At 45.2% G+C, this 18,399-nt stretch overlaps 1 protein-coding gene across 2 annotated transcripts in view; it reads right to left on the bottom strand.

Moving 5' to 3' along the window:
- The window catches only part of LOC111842822 (retinoic acid receptor beta), an 86,923-nt gene extending 70,104 nt beyond the window's left edge, over window positions 1–16,819 (bottom strand). For both annotated transcript variants that reach the window (XM_072705654.1, XM_023809842.2), the window contains exon 1: window positions 16,427–16,819. The gene's annotated coding sequence lies outside the window, so the exon portion shown is untranslated. The remainder of the gene's footprint in view (window positions 1–16,426) is intronic.
- Between the last annotated feature and the right edge of the window lie 1,580 nt (window positions 16,820–18,399).

Raw genomic sequence — 18,399 nt, 5'->3', positions numbered from 1 at the left:
CCGTGTTAATGATTTTTTTTTTCCCAAGTAAGACTGTGAAATTATTGATCGCAGGGCGAGAAACAGAATGAGTTGCGGAGCGCGGCCCAGGCGTCGGGGTGTAATGAAACCTGCCGGGGCTCCGGCGCCCATTCCCATACCGCCATCGGCGTGGATCCGGGGGGGATTGCTGTAACGGTAAGTAACAGGCAGAACCGCGCGGAGTACACGCAGGCTGGGAAATGGCTGTAATGAATCTTTCAGCCCTCTTGTGAGAGCAGAAACAAAAGCGAGGGAGAGAGATCGCTCTCTTTGTTTTAGCGGACAAAGGCCTGAATAGCGCAGCCACCCCCCCGAAAGCGAACAGGTCCGGGACGCTGCGCCCGGCTCTCATTTCCTGCTGCTCAGCAAGTCTCTCTCTGTTCCTGCCAACACCTCCACCCGTGTCACGAATTATTACACGGCTTCGGGGAAGAAACCGCACTCTCAAAATTTAAAAAAGGTTTCCGAGACGGAAAAAAAGTGCGATCATGAATATTTTTTTTTTCTAGGGATACCGCTCATGCATTAGAAATCAAACTATTTTATTGTAATCAACGGCACAGAGATGCCGCGTCAGGAAAGTCTCAACTAAGTAACTGAGTTTCGCATAAAATGTATAACAATATAATTCTGCACTGAGGTAAAAGTCAACCCTATATGCTGGAGAACATCAACTACATATCCTAGAATGTACAACTTCCCAGCTCGCAATCAGATTTACCTAATTTCACACTTTCTGGTTAAGCCACTCTTCTGGTACTCTTAAATGCAGCGGGAAAGCGTCACTAATCTTCTTATCTATATACATTTTTTCGACTCTTCATTACTATAGCCATTGTCATTAAAATGCAGGACCGAGCCTTATATTGCAATGATAGTTTTTCTATAAAAGGCTTTTTTCATAACAATACGCTTATGAATAAAATTATGTTTTAAAGACATTGATACAACAAAGAGTGCCATTACCGTAAGTGTGGCAGTGATATTACCAAAGTATTCTATATTCAGTACTGCAGTAAGATGAATAAGGCAGAGATATTTTGAAAGACGATTTCTGCTATCACAGACGTTGTATTACCAGGGTTTTAATGTAAGCCTGTGGTCACAAACAGGACATTAGTGTTCCTACATCAAGCACAAACGTTTCCGTGGAGACACTGGCCCGGCCTGTCGCTATGCTGTTTCTTTCGCCTTCACATTCCTGGGGGAGTACAGGTATTAATGAAGCAGGAGACGCTGCTTCTCATCAGTGCTCAGATTTGTACAACCGCTCTGGGTTTTGTCACCTGCGTCCCGGTCCTGGCAGGACAAATGGGTCCAGATCGCACTCAGATATCGCTGCAGCGCCACCCTGAGGCCGCTGGGCCCTGCCGTCCAGACCAGGCCTGAGTTGACCCCTCCTTTCCCAACACTGGACCTCACGGCAGAGGTTTTGGGTTTCGCTGTATCACAATGTCATTCCTGTGTTAAAACAAATACGTGTTTTCCTAGTTATCAGCTTATGATGATGGCATACAAATGGTTCACGCAAGTCTGAGCATAGGAGTCAAACCCTCAACCCTGGGGATGTAAATCCACTGCATGCTTTTTGGTATTTCCCAGTCCAGTCCTCGGGGTGCCACATTTTTGCTCCTTCCCAGCTGCCAGCCAATCAGGAGCAGTGTTGGGGGTAACGCGTTACAAGTAACGTGCGTTACGTAATAATATTACTTTTCTTAAGTAACGAGTAATACAACGCATTACTTTATAAATTTACACATCAATATTTGAGTTACTTTTTTAAAAAAGTAGCGCGAGTTACTTTTCTATTTTAATTAATTTGCTTAAAAAAATATTTAATTAAAACGAACGTAGTCACGTAGAATCACGCACTCAGTGCTGCTTTGAAAATGCATTCCGAGCTGACCACGCCCACCATACGGCAATCATTGCGTCAAGGCGGGGATTGGCGGAAGCGCGTTACGTTTAGATCGTTTGAAACATGGCGGCTGGAGATCTGATAAGATCGTTGAATTCATTGGCAGATTAAGTGGAGCGTGAACAGAGAAATAATGTTTTTGAAGCATCATAGAAACACATAGGCTGACTTGAATAATCTGATAAAAATTGAACTAAGGAATTCAGATCACTTGAGTAGTACAATTTCATTGTTCTCTAAAAAGTTATTAAACATTTTAAATGTTTAAGATCTGTCTTTTGCCCTAATATAACTTATTTCACAATGGCAATTATCTAGCCTATATTGCACTCTTTATTATCTCATTGGACAGTGAATTTACTTTATGTAGGCCATAGCCTACCAAAACAAACACATTAATTTTCAACTTTCAATAATTAATGTTGAGATTTTTTTTAAATGGCATGCATAGCTCTGAAAGTTCTGAGAATATTATATAATTCTATATTATTATTCTATATATGTGTTTTTAAAAGAAAATGAAATAATAATTCTAAGGCCTGAACAACAAAAAGCTTTAGCCAGGTAAGAAATAAGTAACGCAAAAGTAACTCAAAAGTAATATAACGCATTACTTTCCATAAAAAGTAACTAAGTAATGCAATTAGTTACTTTTTGGGGGGAGTAACTCAGTATTGTAATATATTACATTTAAAAGTAACTTTCCCCAACACTGATCAGGAGCACCAAATACCTGGTGTTTTGGGAGGTGGGAGGGAGCAAAAATGTGGACTGGTGGTCCCATGGGACTGGGTTGGGAAACACTGGCTTAGGATGTGAGAGGTCCCGGGTTCAAATCCCGGATGAACTCTTGTGCAGTTAGGACTTCTTCTGGCACTCTGGCCCCTGTCACATCCATATGTGCATGTGTGGGCCTTATGCCCCTGTCACATCCCTATGTGCATGTGTGGGCCTTATGCCTCTGTCACATCCCTATGTGCATGTGTGCGCCTTATGCCCCTGTCACATCTCTATGTGCATGTGTGGGCCTTATGCCCCTGTCACATCTCTATGTGCATGTGTGGGCCTTATGCCCCTGTCACATCCCTATGTGCATGTGTGGGCCTTATGCCCCTGTCACATCTCTATGTGCATGTGTGGGCCTTATGCCCCTGTCACATCCCTATGTGCATGTGTGGGCCTTATGCCCCTGTCACATCCCTATGTGCATGTGTGGGCCTTATGCTCCTGCTGCATGTGGGGTAGGTTCTGCTCTGGACCCAGCAAAGAACAAAAGTCACAGTTTCTTTACGGTTATGGGAAATGGATGGATGGGTAAGAAAACAAGGACAGCAAGATATGTGAAAACAACCCAATTCCACTGCACTTCTACAAATCATTCATTTCATAGTGATGTGTAATGAGGCACTGTGATTCAGACAGGTAACTAACAGGAGCAGAATAAGTCTGATTCAAACATGAATAACTGCAGGAACATGAGCCAACACCTGTGAATATCCTTTGTTCTGAGCTCTCCGCTACGACTTCCCCTCACCTGTCAGAGAAGACTCCGGCGTTAAATACGATCTCCAGAACATTCAGGGGAAAGCTCACGAAACAGACTGGAGTAATTTACAACGGTGGAACATGCTGCAGAGAAAAACAATACCTGTGTCATGTAGGGCAGAGGTGTGGTGAAGTAAACAGGCTGTTTATGAGGAGAGATAGAAAACAGCGTTACTCTCTGTCTAACCCCCTGTTGGTCCTCCAGGGCTTGGATTTTAGTGACCGAACGATGTGGGAAGGAAATAATCGCAGAATTCCTCTAGGAGTCACGGCGAGGACATGACAGTCATGTCGACTCCCCCTCCCCCACCCGAAAACGGCATTTAGAAACAGCCCCGTTGCAGTTACACACCGATTTAGTGGCAGCCCTAGGCAGACTGGGCGCGGGTTCACGATCAGAGTGTGACGAGAAAATATCCAAACTTGCTAAGTTTATTTTATTTTATCAGAGCCGATTAATTGCGGGGGATCTCAGGAAGAGTCACACGACCGAGTCACGGCCGAGTCACATGGGCGCTGGGCCCTTTCTGGGCAAAGAGACTTTCTTTAGGGATTGTTTCTATTGCGGCAAAGAGCGAAGAACATTCTACCCAACATTCCTAGTGAATTCATATGTTGGGGGAAAAAACACTTGTTCCTCCACAGTGGGAAATTTACATGAACTTGGAATTACCCCAAAAGTTGAACTCGCATGCATTTAAGCATGTCAGGTGACGATAGCATGCAAAAACAATCCTTTAAGAGTCTAAATCATCTGACAGCCAAATATTTTTTTTCTTGCATGATGGTGGATAGGAGAGGTGATTGTATCGCTCCCCAAATGCTATTAACTTTTCAGAAGCAATTCATTATGCTTTCAAAAGAAACAAAATAAGTTCCACACAGTTGGTGAGAGAAAATGACAGGGGCTTTCCAGAAGCTTCTGCCTGTCCCGTGACCTGCGTTTCACTCCACCAGCCGACCATATTAACAGTAACCAAATCTATACCTTCTTTGAAACTTTACTCACCGTGCCCAGAAAATGAGGCCGTCTAAAGGCTTCTCAAAACATGCTTTAATCTCGCTGGAATGCCAGAAATTGCTTCCATATGTGCGAGGCGCAGATCAAAGTCATTCCAGCCCGGCTCTGTCCAGCGGGCTCCGAGCGGGCCAGAACGGGATGGGCCTCGGGCCACCGGTCACCCTGCGCGTGTCGCTTAGCCTCAGAACCGCTGATCCCTGGGAGAGTCTCGTAACTGGGTCGGATGTGGAGGCTGCTCTGGTCCGGTCAGAGAATTCAGGGCATAGAGTGACTAAGAGTTCAGGTCATAAAACAGCTAGAGAGTTTTCGGTGTCCTACTCGGTCCAATAAACACCTCCGTCCATCTCACTGTTAACCCGATGACCCTCCCCAGGACCACAGATCCCCCCTGCCACCTCCAAACATGCTGAACAAAGCTGCAATAATGCTCTTAAACATGGCTCCTCGGCTTCCAACCAAGAGCCTGGTTGTTTCTCAGACCAGCACACACACATCAGTGAGATCCACAGACACGCTGCTTCTCCCACTCACACGGTGCCTTGAGCAAAGGAACGGAGCGGAAATGACAATGACGACAACAGAAAAACACAGGGAAACGGCAGCAACTCGCTTGTCAGATGTGCTGTAAAATGTTCGGACACTTACAACTTATTCCCTTTAGCTTCTCTGGGATTTAATTTACTGCATTCGAATGACATGTTTACACAAGCATGGAAAGGGATAGATCCAGAGAGAGAGAAAGAGAGAGAGAACTGTGTGATTAAATAACATAGGACTATTGAATTCATCATAAAACAGTCAACAGAACACAACAAAACATCTCCCCCTCCATCGATCCAATCTGACAATCTTCTCATATTGACAAAGGCAGGGAGTAATTGCTGCCTCGTCCCTGGGGCGCTACTCATCACCCTCCTGTCAAACCGACTCGGCTAAACAGTCGTTTAAAATGGAAACAAATCATTACGCGAGGCAGAGCGTCCGACTGGCCATCTTGCACATGAGGATCGTCGCCCGGAGGGTTAGACGAGGTTGGCCAGAGATAAACGAAGAGAAGCAGATCCATGGAAAAACCCATATGGGTCCTGAGCTTGTTGTACCAATGTGTGGCTTGGTTGGTTAAGAACCTGTGACCAGAAGGTTGCAGGTTCGAATCCCAGGGTTGGCTGAATGATTTCTCCACTGAACACTAACCCTGACTGTCTCCAGGGATCGTCTGACCCTGCCTCCGCTACATCACTTTGAATAAAAGCATCTGCTAAACAGATTAAACGCAGCGCCGTCTCCAGTCAATGGACACAGCTCTTGCGAAACCTCATGCTGGTGAAGGACATCGCCGGGGCCATTCGACAGGTCAGCTGGACGAAGGGGTAAAGCAGGGCAGGCTGCCATTTTTATTGAGTTTAATCGTGTTCTCCAGTCATCCAGGTCTACAGATGAGAAGGCTGAGGATACTCCATTAGCGGCTGACCTTTAGCAGTTGCTTCTGGTACAAACTCAAAGCAGACTTTGTTCCTAACTTTCTCCCTGACGCCCCCCCGTGGCTCCAGCTGCATAAACGGAAACACTGGCAATGTGACACGCCAAGGCGAAGGGGACGTGATATAGGCCCGGGGGGGGGGGGGGGGGGGTGGGGTTGGCGGCAACGGCAGCTGTAAACTCTGTCTACATGAAAACTCTTGTGAGCTTGAAAAAGAGCAGCGTTAATTTCCTGAAAAGCTTCTGATGACACGAGTCTGCAGTGGGAGAGACGAAAAACAAAACCTGACAGCATGACAATAGCAAACTACAAAAAGCAGCTGTGTGTGTATGTGTGTATCTGTGAGTATAAGTGTGTGTATGTGTGTGTGTATCTGAGTATAAGTGTGTGTATCTGTGTGTGTGTCTGTGTGTGTGTGTGTGTATCTGTGAGTATAAGTGTGTGTATCTGTGTGTGTGTGAGTATAAGTGTGTGTATCTGTGTGTGTGTGTCTGTGTGTGTGTGTCTGTGAGTATAAGTGTGTGCATCTGTGTGTGTGTGTCTGTGTGTGTCTGTGTGTGTGTGTGTGTCTGTGTGTGTGTGTGTGTATCTGTGAGTATAAGTGTGTGTATCTGTGTGTGTGTGAGTATAAGTGTGTGTATCTGTGTGTGTGTGTCTGTGTGTGTGTGTCTGTGAGTATAAGTGTGTGCATCTGTGTGTCTGTGTCTGTGTGTGTCTGTGTGTGTGTGTCTGTGTGTGTGTGTGTGTCTGTGTGTGTGTGTCTGTGAGTATAAGTGTGTGTATCTGTCTGTGTGTGTCTGTGAGTATGTGTGTGTATCTGTGTGTGTGAGTATAAATGTGTGTATCTGTGTGTATCTGTGAGTATAAGTGTGTGTATCTGTGTGTGTGTGTCTGTGAGTGTGTGTGTGTATCTGTGAGTATAAGTGTGTGTATCTGTGTGTGTGTGTGTGTCTGTGTCTGTGTTCCGGGGATAAAAAGTTACCACAATGTAATAACAACCTGTTATTTAGACATTACGGGGACCATTTGTTCGATCCCCACACAGAGAAACTCAATTTTATAAAAATCCGTGACTGCAATCAAAAAACTAAAAATGCCAAAAGTCTTGTATTTTGTTTGGTTAATTATGGATAAGGTTAGGGCTGGGTAGGGGTTACGGTCGTCATGTTGGGATTAGGGTCTTTTCCCATAGAAATGAATGGAGAGTCCCCACAAAGATATGAATACAGGTCTGCGTCTGTGTGTGTGTGTGTGTGTGTGTGTGTGTGTGTGTCACCCTGTGCTCTGATATTTCTCTTGAACTCCCACACCATGCCTCTGGGCAGGCCTGTGATTCATCCATTTGTCTAGCATGGCCGTGTTTGGAATAAATGCATGTTTTCCCCCAGTTCACTGTCAGTGGTGAGTAGCTCTGCCATGCGGTGTGTCTGCATGCGGTTAATTAACTGCAGCCCTTCTAAACTGTCGCTAAAATAATTACCATGCACCTTGACCCCATTCACACCAGGTCACAGAGAAGTCATTTATTACCCGTATATAGAGAAGCAGAAATTGAAAACAGTACAGGGCAGGAATTCCAAGTCTCTGGCTCTTCTGTTCCTCACTGCACCACATTTAAAACCAGTGCCATATGTATCCATAGATATGCTAAGCAGCATAGATTTGCTGATGCTGCCCATTGAAGTGACATTTCTAAGCTGCATACATCTATTACATCATAAAGAAAACCAAGTGTGAACATACAGTACGAATAATTAATGGACTATCGCATTGCTACTGTAAAACCAATGAACTGTGACATGTATAAACCTTTATGTCTGTGCATTTCTGTCCAAAATACATGCTTCCTGATCTAATCACAGAACCATTAATCTCTGAAGACAAAGGCCAGATGAAGCAGTCAAACAAAGGACTGGCCTGACATCCAGCAGACCAGGAGCATTATGGGAAATATTCACCGACAGTGAAAAAATGCAGCTTCGACGGAAGCAAATTGAATTATTCAGATTCAAGGGCTTCTCACAGGATCATTGGTTTGTATGTTCACGCCCATCGGACCTAGGGAGGGACGACGGTAACACCGAAGGGGAACAGTAAGGTTAGAATCAATCACCAGCCTCTGAGTCCTACACACTGAAAAAGGCTTTGCACCAGAACCCATCAGTGTGAAGACAAGCTAATATGAACTCCTTATAGTGAGTGCTACTGTGTGTTTGAGTGTACCTGGGGGGAGAGAGCAGATAGGCTAGGATTAACCTAAGTTACATGCATTATAACCCCAAAAGAGCTATTGTAAAATAACCAATCTGCCTCGCATAGCTCTATAATCAAGAGCCTCGACTGGCAACCAGCTTTGCAGCGAAATCTCTGCCTGGAGCAGCCGTCTGCAGTCATCAGGCTCCCCTGGCTGCTCGAGCTCCTTAACTGCTCCGCAAACACGCTCTCTGAAGACGGGAAATCAAACCGGCAGCTTAAGCGAGTTCTCATGGCGGGATATCGCCGCGAGATCCCCGGCACTGTGAAGTGGAAGCTCTGGTATGGATTCACCCCGTTGAGACGTCCGTGCTGTTCTCGGGGCTCCGAGCGCCAGATCAAAGCGGATCACGCCAGATGCACTCGCCGTCCGTTTTGGGCCCCGGCGCACCTGAGCGGAATGAAACATCCCGGGCCGCCGCCCCCAGCGAGGTTCCGCGTTCCAGTGGGTGCAAACTTCTCTGAGGTGACAGTTAGAGGGCACCAGAAGCGATCTCCACGTTGGGAGCTGCAGGTGCAAAATTAAGGGCGGGTCCAGGGTGATCCCCCCCCTCCAAAGCCTCGCGCTTTCACATCTCGGGCAGTTAAACTAAACATCTTCACTTTCATGTCCAGGTTCTCGAACAACCCAATGGCAGCCCTGATAAACAAGTCGCCCACTGACCACGCAAATCTGGTTTTATTTTAGTACAGCGCAATGCAGGTAACTTTGTGAACCTGAGACAATCCTCTTTGCTCTTTATAAAGGCAGACTGCATTTAGTGGTCCCGTCCTGAGGCGATTTCAGAGATAACGGCAGTTATGTCTGGGATCTGTGGCACGCACCACCAGCACAACGGCCACAAATTAAAATCATCTATCCCAAAAGTGAAGCCATGATGTGATATGACTCAGAACCTCATCACCTCTCCTGGCAGCCAGAGTAACAGCCCCCTCCCCCCCAGGTCCAAGGCAATCGAGGTGAGATCCAGCCCCTTCCCATCACAGGATAACCTGGCCGGTTCTATGAGACTGAATCCATCTCTGGAGGGGTTTTTTTCCACACAATGAAATCTCAATCTTTAAGCTTATTCTGCTGTATATGTATGCCTGAGAGATCCCATGAAGTGCCACGTATTTTATTTTAACGAGCTTTACCGCTAAAGCAACATTCGCCGATCTCTTCCCACGATGTGCACATGCCACACCTGAATCACCGCATCAGAAATGATTCAAATTAAGCAAATTAATGACCGCGGGCCAGGGTGACAGGGTGAGGTGCTCTATTACGCCCGCTTTGCGTGCCCATTCAGAATGAAGATGTCAGTAGGCGGCCTATAGATTCGTGCCAGATGCAAAATTCGGGCCGTATGTCCAGCTAAGCTTGACAAATGAAGCGAATGGAAGAAAGATCACTGAGGACGAGTCGGGGTTCCGGGTCATGTACCCATCACTACCAATTAACGAATCTGCCTGGTCCATGGTGGCACCTCAGCAAAGCGCTTTTTGTTGTCGCCCCCCAACCCCCCCACCGCCACCCCCACTCTGCCTCCGCTGATTATTTGGCTGGCTTCGAAGAGTTTGGCGCCGATCGACCCTTATCCATTTGCCTCAGCCGGCAGATGACATACGATGGGCGCGACGAGAAAGGTCTTCTGAAGGACAGAGTCGGCGCTTCGTAGAGATGTCGTGAAATCGACGAAATTGAAATTTAAATGTTACGTTGGTGACCGTATTTGCACGACGGATTCCCCGACTCTAATGTTTCAGGCACTCCAAATTTAGTTGTGAGAATGGCCCACGCGTCATGGAAGACCTTGGAAACTGCCAGAAGAATGGAATTTTTTTGAGGGGGGGGAGGGGGAAGCGAGCTGGGAATGAGGAGCTTAACGGTTCCTTTGGAAAAGAATAATTTTAAAAAATCATTTGAAGAAAATAATGACGGGGACTGTGGGAATGAGAAGCACGGTAAGTTAGAATCACAAACGCTCAGCTGCTCCGGATCAAGCTATGGGAGAGAAGCGGCGGAAGGTTGCCAGGGACGACCCCGGCCAGGCGCGACGGGTGGGGACAAACGTTTGGCGCGGGCCGATGAGTGACATGCCAGAGCCCAGCCCGGCACCCACCCCCTTGCAGGGTTCAGGGAGAGGTGAGCGACCAATCACACACTGCCGTTCCAAGAATAATGCTCACACCGCCGACCGGCGAGGCCACACCTCAGAGGCAGTGTGAGCCACCGATCCGATCGCGGGGCCGCGGCGAGCGCTGGCGGGGGGGCAGTCCATATCTGTTTTCTGTGCCTGACTGGTTGAAGGTTTGGGCCTTAGAAAAGCGGAATTTTCGATGCATCCTTGTCAAGGTAGTTACTAAGCTGCGGACCGTCAGATGCAGCTCCGCCATTTTTATCCATTTATTTCATTTTCTGTTCCAGAGTCGCTACTGACAGAGACAATATGTTAGACCTTCTAAAAACTGAACATTCATACAACTCAAGAGAACAGGGATGATGTTCTAGGTCAACATAGAATATTGCAGATCTTTCCATTAATTTTGCCCTAGCTGCTTGTCCATTACAGGGTCACAGTCAGCCTGAAGCCTTCCTAGGAACCACTGCGACACCACGGACGATATTAAAATACTGCAAACGCTTCGGAGAATTCTGGTCTGAAAGTACTGGAAGTTTCACTTGACTTTGAACTCCTCGTAGCTAAGAAAAGAGGAATTGGCCGACAAATATCCAAACCAGCAAGGGCCTGAAACTCATGTAGCAGACTACTGGCAGTCGATGTTACTTACGTCACTAAAAAAAAAGCAAAAACGTCACCTCACAGACACTTTCACAAATTGATATAGAATTCAATATTCAAATCAATATTTCTGCTGGAACTTCTGGACGCAGAAGAATTACGTATAATTCTGTTTATGGCTTTGTTACAGCACCTCTAGATACTACGTCCCCAGAGTCTCATCGCGGTGGTTTAAAAGTTTATTTCAACATTAGCAGAAAGATTAATTGTTGTTTTTCATAACCGTGCAACTGAGCTGCGCCGGTCCCAGCTGTGCCTGGAACATGGGGGACAGACAAGACGGCGTCCCCCTTGTTCGAAAGTGAAGAAGGCGGGGACGGCTCGCCCCCCTATGGTGCAACTTGTGAATTGGGGAGAGAAGGTGGGAATTAAAAAAAGCACCGGCGAGAAACCCCTAGCAAGTCCCGCCGGTGTTCCGCAGTGGCGCGCAACCGGGATATGAAAGCAGCCCACGGTGCCAGAGTGTTAGGTAACCGAAAGGATTATTCAGATGAGAATGGATCCATTTGCATTGCAAATTGAAACGGTATTTTAAAACAGAATAACATGCCCTTCAAATAACATCTGCAGAAGAGAAATCCCACTTCTGTCCTTGATAAAAGTGTTATAAAGCGCGAGGGGGGTGGGCATAGTAAGAGGCGGCAGCGAGGGGGGAGGATTTCAAGCGGTGAATAACGAAACCCCCCAATCTGGCGTTCGACTCGTCTCGCCTCTGTTATTCCACGTCATGCGTGTCACAAATGTTTAACAGATTATTTTGTTGAAGTTCACACGTGTCTTTTGAGCTTTGGTAATAAAACAGTACTGCATTCATTTTTAAATAGTGGCATTTAATATTTTAAAAAGGGCATCAATGATCTTCTGCAGTTTTATGTCAGAATGATTTTCGTACACGTGAGCACTGTGACCACGCTTTCTGTTACCGTTTTATTAGGGGGTGAACGAAGACCATAGCCGTTGAGTCATGCACTGGGGGGACCAAGGCCGTAATTATAATACATATTGGGAGGGGGGGCATTGTGACCACATCTGAATACTGGGGGGGACGTGCCGCCCCCCCTCCTCCCCACAAATATATAGGCCTATTATAATTATGCCTTTGGGGTGAAGACCGTGGCATTTTGATTGATTTTTTTTTCTTTTCTGGATGGATATGGTATTTAAAAAGGTAGCGTACAGATTTTTTTCTCTGTCAAAACATTTTGCCACAGACACAAACGAGTCTTGCCACGGTCACGTTTGCCCAAGTACAGACAGGTTGATGATTCCTGGTTTTACTGTTTTTGCGATGCCGCCTGTCAGACATCGGGTCAGGCGACCGCTCGTTGTTTCCGTTAGTGGGACCCCGTCTGAAACAGGGACTAGATACTAGGCCTATATAAAAGCCGATTCATATTTTACATGTATATATGCTTTAGATAATACCCTTAATGTCCGAGTCACATCTGCCTTCGTGCCAAGCTGCCAAACTCAAATGCTTCTCAGATACTCAGGCCAACATTTATTTTTTGCAGAAGGGTTAAGAAAATCAGTATGCTGGTAAAGTTTAGTCCTCTACTGAACAAGATATCGTTCATTCATTATTGATGTTGTGTGAGAGGAGTTTCTCCCCCGAAGGCACGTCCTGATCCCCAGAGCTAAGCCTCAAAGACGTCTCAGTAATCCTGCCTTTTCTCTTCACCACACCAGCAGACTGAGCTCTGATTATGTCTGTTATTGTTGCGAATCTCCACCCATTTCCATAACATTATTAGATTATTTAATAAATTACCAAAACTGTCCAAATTATATGTAGCCCACGTTTCAATTAACATTCTTACAGGAACACGGTGCTGTTTTATTTCTCGGTTAATATTTGTTTATCTATATATCTTACAGTGTATTGTGTTCTCTGGGCATCCGTTGTACTGGAATCTTTGTACTTAAAAATAAAACACACTTGACTGGCAAACAAAAAGCTACATACATAAATACTATACAACTTCTATATAGTCCTACTCTACTATACTATATAATATAAATACTATATGCTACTATATAATTAGATGTGCTACTAAAATAGCAAGCTACAAAGGCCTATGTCTTACGTTAACTAGTAAAATCCATCCATCCACCCAACTATCCGTCCATCCATCTATCCATTTTCTCCAAATAAAATTTTCTCAAAGTTACATATAAACACTGACTGGTATGTTCTTTAAATGCGGATTTATCGCCATTCATTTATGTTCTAATCAAATACTGCTACCATATGAGGCACGTGACCTCTTTTTCCTAGGCAGGTGAGCGACACCCAGATGCGGTTCCTCAAGGCCACCGAAGCGGTATACCGGCATTCTAATGCTAACAAGCGGGTTTACCAGAGTAAACTGGCCACACCTGGCCATCGCACCTCGGAGTCCAACTACTGCGCTGAGGTTGAGGATACGGTTACATCGTTCCCATCTAATGATGCATCAGACATAATACTGCGCCATCCTAGTAAAAACAACAGACTTCCCTGCCACCTGTCCCTAGACAGGCGTTACACGTCCTATAAACCCAGCCTCAATCATCCACGAAAAGCGCACATAACGCTATATGCTGCATGTATATCGCTCCAACAAACATAACACTGGTTCTCAGACGGGAATTATACGTGGCTTCCCATGCTCACGTAGATGCGCTCTTTGTACAGATGATTAACATACGTTGCCTTCGCTCAATGCGAGCCGTCAAGAGCATATTCCCGACAGCTCAATCGGGGGGGGGGCGGCTGTTGGCCTTGTTCAGACACTCCCTCAGAAGCAGCTTATTATGAATGGCTGCACAGCACCAGCAGCCACAGCCGGGGTGGAGGGGGAACCCGTACCTCGATACTGTGGAGCCTGGCTGGGGTTGCGCGTGCGGGGAGGAGGTTAACCACACAGACGCGAGCAAAATATGATTTTTAATGAATGTATCACAGCGTGCCCCCCCTTTCAACCTTGTTCTGAAATAATTGATCCTTATTAGAATACAAGAGAAAGTCTGTTTGAGAATAAAATTACCATGTATATCCTGCCCTTAACTATCTAACAATTGGGGGAGGGGGTCACATTTTTGCAATAGTATAAATTTCTACAAAGAGAAATATCAGGGGCAACGATATCTCAGCTGTGTTTCCCAGATAGGCAGGTACAGGTGGAAAAGTGTCTTTTTGTGCCTGGCTGTCAAGGAACCTATTGACGTTGATGCATTTGCCTTTTTGCCGATAGTGTTTCGCCACCTACTGACAGGATCTTGTAACTGCATCGTGTGAAGCTGTCACCGTGACAGACTGTCCCCAAAACAGATTTATTATTACTGGACAAAATGGACTTAGATGTGAAGTCTCGCAGGACTTCAACACGTTTGTGAAAATTGTCCCCGTAAACACCTGTGGCGAAAAAAATTGCGTGAGCAGCCTACATAATTTGACCACGAGGTAATATTGAACTAATCCGAATAAATGTTCATGTAGGCCTATATGTACTCCATATAAGTACTTATCCTTGGTGCCTTTTCTAGGAAACATAGGGCACGTGGCAGGGATCCAGCCGACAAACACAGTATAGGCAATTTAGAAATCCAATTTACTCCAAACATTATGATTACTGAGGAATAACATCGTTTCCTCATCCGGATAAGTCTGCACAAGTTAGCAGTAAGCAGGTGAACTGTCTATTAATAAATCAATAACTCACACTTGATTCAGATACAGATCTTCTAGAATGTTTTCTCCAGCTATTTTTGGCCACCTTCCCATACCTCTACAAAATATAGCATTTAGCTGGCCGTCTGTGACGTAAAACTGTACAAAGTTGCGCGCAAACAGTATCTAAACTATTCTTTACTTGACTCACAAACGCATGATTACCATAAAATACTTATCTGATCGAACCTGATGACGTGAAATTATACAAGGACATCAGAAAAAGAAAAACATGCACATTATGATTTAAAAAATATGGTTAATAGAACTATGTTTCCCATCAGAAGCTCTAATTGAAACGCCGTTATTAATGTATTAATAACGTGTCTCATACTCGGGGACTAATATTATACAAAGAATATCCTAAACATTTTGGTTTGAACAATATGTTTATTATTGACAAGGCCAAACGTGACTTCGTTATATCCACCCTTTCCAAATTAAATTGATATTAATTCCCAGTTAAATAACGCAAAATTTGGTGAGCACTGAGATAATGTACTTTTTAAATGCAACTGTGTTAATTAACAGGCTCCAAAGTCAATCTGTATGCATTAGCATATTCCGCGGGGGGGGTTCTTACATAAGCGCCTCGTTGGGAGCGACATCAAAGGGTGCAGCGCGAAGCATGAAAGCCACTGGAAATGAGCATTAAAGAAGAAGCTATCGCGCGCCCTCCAGGAGGAACTACGATTGGTGGGTATGTCTGACACAGGTACGTTTCAAATTCGGGCTTTCAGGTCTCGGGAGACGCTTCAGAGAGCTGCCCAAGCCCCTGCCCCACAGCTTGGCTTAAATAAATATTCATATTGATAACAATTTAATAAGCATAATCATTGCGTTACGATTTATAGGCTGAACCAAAAACATTATATACCTTTTAAGAATTTGACGACAGGTCTTACACCCAACGTTTAGGCCTTGGCAAATCCAATACTGTGTAGCAACATCAAGGTCATTGAGTACTCGGAAACTTATTAAATGGACGTATACGTTATTGCGCCATTAAACCCCGGGCAAACACAAAAACACGCTATAACCGTGTTCCATCTTAGAGTTAGAAGCAGCGTGTAACGCACAATGCTTTTGGTTGCAGTTGTTTAAGACTAACTCATCAGTCAGCGCTACATAAGTGGACATCGTAAGTGAAATTAAGAGTTGAATTAAGTGCTTCTCTGAGTGGCGTGAAAGACCGCACACTGATGAACTGTGTCACATTGATTAGACAGTTGGTGATCTAAGTTAGGCTATAAGTTAAGGGTTGTTGGGAGATTTCGATTTGGCTTTTACTTTATAATCCGATTTATAGATTAAACTGCCGACACATATAACCTGTGTTATTCATTTACTGAATAAGCGCGACGACGCGGCACTCGTGAGAAGCATATGTATATAGAACAGGTTATAATGCCAGCATGCTATTATAATATACGCATCTAGCCGATTCGTGTCTTTCTATGCATCTTATTTTAGGATGTATTTTGCAGTGTAGCTCCAGTGACACTTTTAGGTTGATTTAAAATGTTTGTGTTTTTTATTTTTTATGGTAAAAAATATACGGAAAGGAAGAAATCACTCCCTTTGGTAGGTGAGCACGATTAATAAACGGCTATGTTGTAAAACATATGTTCTCGGATCTCACTTATATATTAGAAATCAATGGCATCTGAAAAAAACGCATGAAACTCACCTGGTCCTGATGTCTAAATCCGAATCCCAGGTTTTATTTTAATTTTCGTTACGACGATGTTAGTATTTTTCTCTTCTTCTTATCAATATCTCCGCTGTTCAAGTGCAACCATTTTGCCAGAAACGGCAAACCGTGTCCTTTAATACCGGCTATAGTGAGACAGCTGACTTTCCATCCTGTGACACGCGGAACAGCGACCTATCGACTCCAGGGCGGCTGGAGTTTCTAAGATCTCGGCAGGTGGGTGAGGAAGCGGCGTGTCGATGTGCCGCGATCGAAACCGCCACGCGATTCCTGCACTATTGCATGGGCACCGCGCGCGTGGTGCTTCCCCTCCGCTGTGTTATTCATCCACTTTGCGCGCGCCCTTGGTGAAACACAGAGACCCCACAAACGACGTCTGCCCGCTAGCCTATTTTAAAAGAGCCTTAAAAAGCCGCTGAGTTGAAGGTGGAGGAGGAGCACAGGAGTGCAGTAAACTCAGCAGGTCGGGTACCGACCTAGACAGCGCGGCTTCAGGGAGGTTGCACCTCCTTGCCGTTTTGATGCCACCGGCTTCTATTTTTGTACGATTTGCGAGTTTGTGCGGAAACTGCTGCCGCACCGCCCGGCCAGGATAGACACCAAGCACAAGCGGTTAATGCTGCCAAGTACAGGTAGTGATAGATAATACTTACACCGTCGCAACAGCAGACACCGCCTCATTACAACTACGAAAAACCATTAACCTTCATATCACATGTTCTCCCAATGATAAAAATCTGCTCCGAGGGTTTGTGAATAAGCCATCCGGATGGTATCGAGGTACATATGAGCAATGCAACTGGGATAAAATGGCTATGATTAAGCAAATGGTCATCACAAAAAAACTTCAGAACTTCTTCATCAGCTGTGTGTCCATAAGCATTCCTAAGTTACAAGACAGGGATTAGGCACCACCACACAATACTTAACAAACAGGCATCCTAACGCATTTGTTTGTAATTCATCTTCCTATCGACTAAGCTGTGGATTTGCACATGGCCAGCTACATAAACACTTATACATGAAATTTGCACTTAAGTTGCTTGAAATTACCTTTATCAAAACTTTTAATAAACACGTTTTTTTTGTTATTTTATAGGTTACACACACTGACACACACGCACACATACACACACGTATATATGCTGTTTTATTTTCAAGGTAAGAATTCAAACAAAATAACTACTGAACGAGCAAAATACCGTGATAGATAACTAATTATAAACGGCCACTTCGTTACTTCGTGGTCATTTTTTTTGATTAATTGATTGTCAGTAAACCAGACAGTAGCAAAATGTTTTACATTGAACGCATAGCATTCCGTTATAGTACTAACAGCTGGACAGCCTTTACAGAGCATGAGTCAGCGCTATATTATTGATAAATGAGTGCAGTAGAAATGCGCGCCCCGTTGTCTTGTTAATGCTGCCCCCGCTAACTCCGGTTCTACCCCCGTCACGGGGATTCCTGCCCATCATGCGCTGCCAGGCGATGATGTTTTTATCAGCGCCGGGGGTGACTGCGGCACTGTGCCGTCCTCTTTTCAGTGATACTGCCTTTCCTCGCCTTCTCTAAGAAAGAACCGGGTGGATAGAGGTTGTGGGGTGCTGTGGTAGGGAGTAAAAACCCCGCTGGATTCTGACAGGGCATATTAACGCAGCGCCCCTTATCTATCCCATTTGCTCCCGAACTAGGCAATTACTGGAGCGACTTTATTCACTAAGGTTCGACACTCAATTAGTCTGTCCGCTCTGTCAGCCCTCGTTGGGGTGGAAATGCGGCAGATGCAGCACAGGTTCATTAGCCCAAGGGAGGTCGGAGAATCGGCTGCGCAGCCGGAATGATCCTGCTAAGGTCGTATTTGAAAGGCGAGAGCATGGCGCACTCCATTATGTTATAATAAGGACCTCTCTCGCTATTATCTTCCCAGCCGAAATCCGCTCCCCTCG

This window comes from Paramormyrops kingsleyae, chromosome 23 (genome assembly GCF_048594095.1).
Source record: "Paramormyrops kingsleyae isolate MSU_618 chromosome 23, PKINGS_0.4, whole genome shotgun sequence".
In the NCBI taxonomy this organism is placed as follows: domain Eukaryota; kingdom Metazoa; phylum Chordata; class Actinopteri; order Osteoglossiformes; family Mormyridae; genus Paramormyrops; species Paramormyrops kingsleyae.
This window is presented reverse-complemented; position numbering and strand designations above follow the sequence as displayed.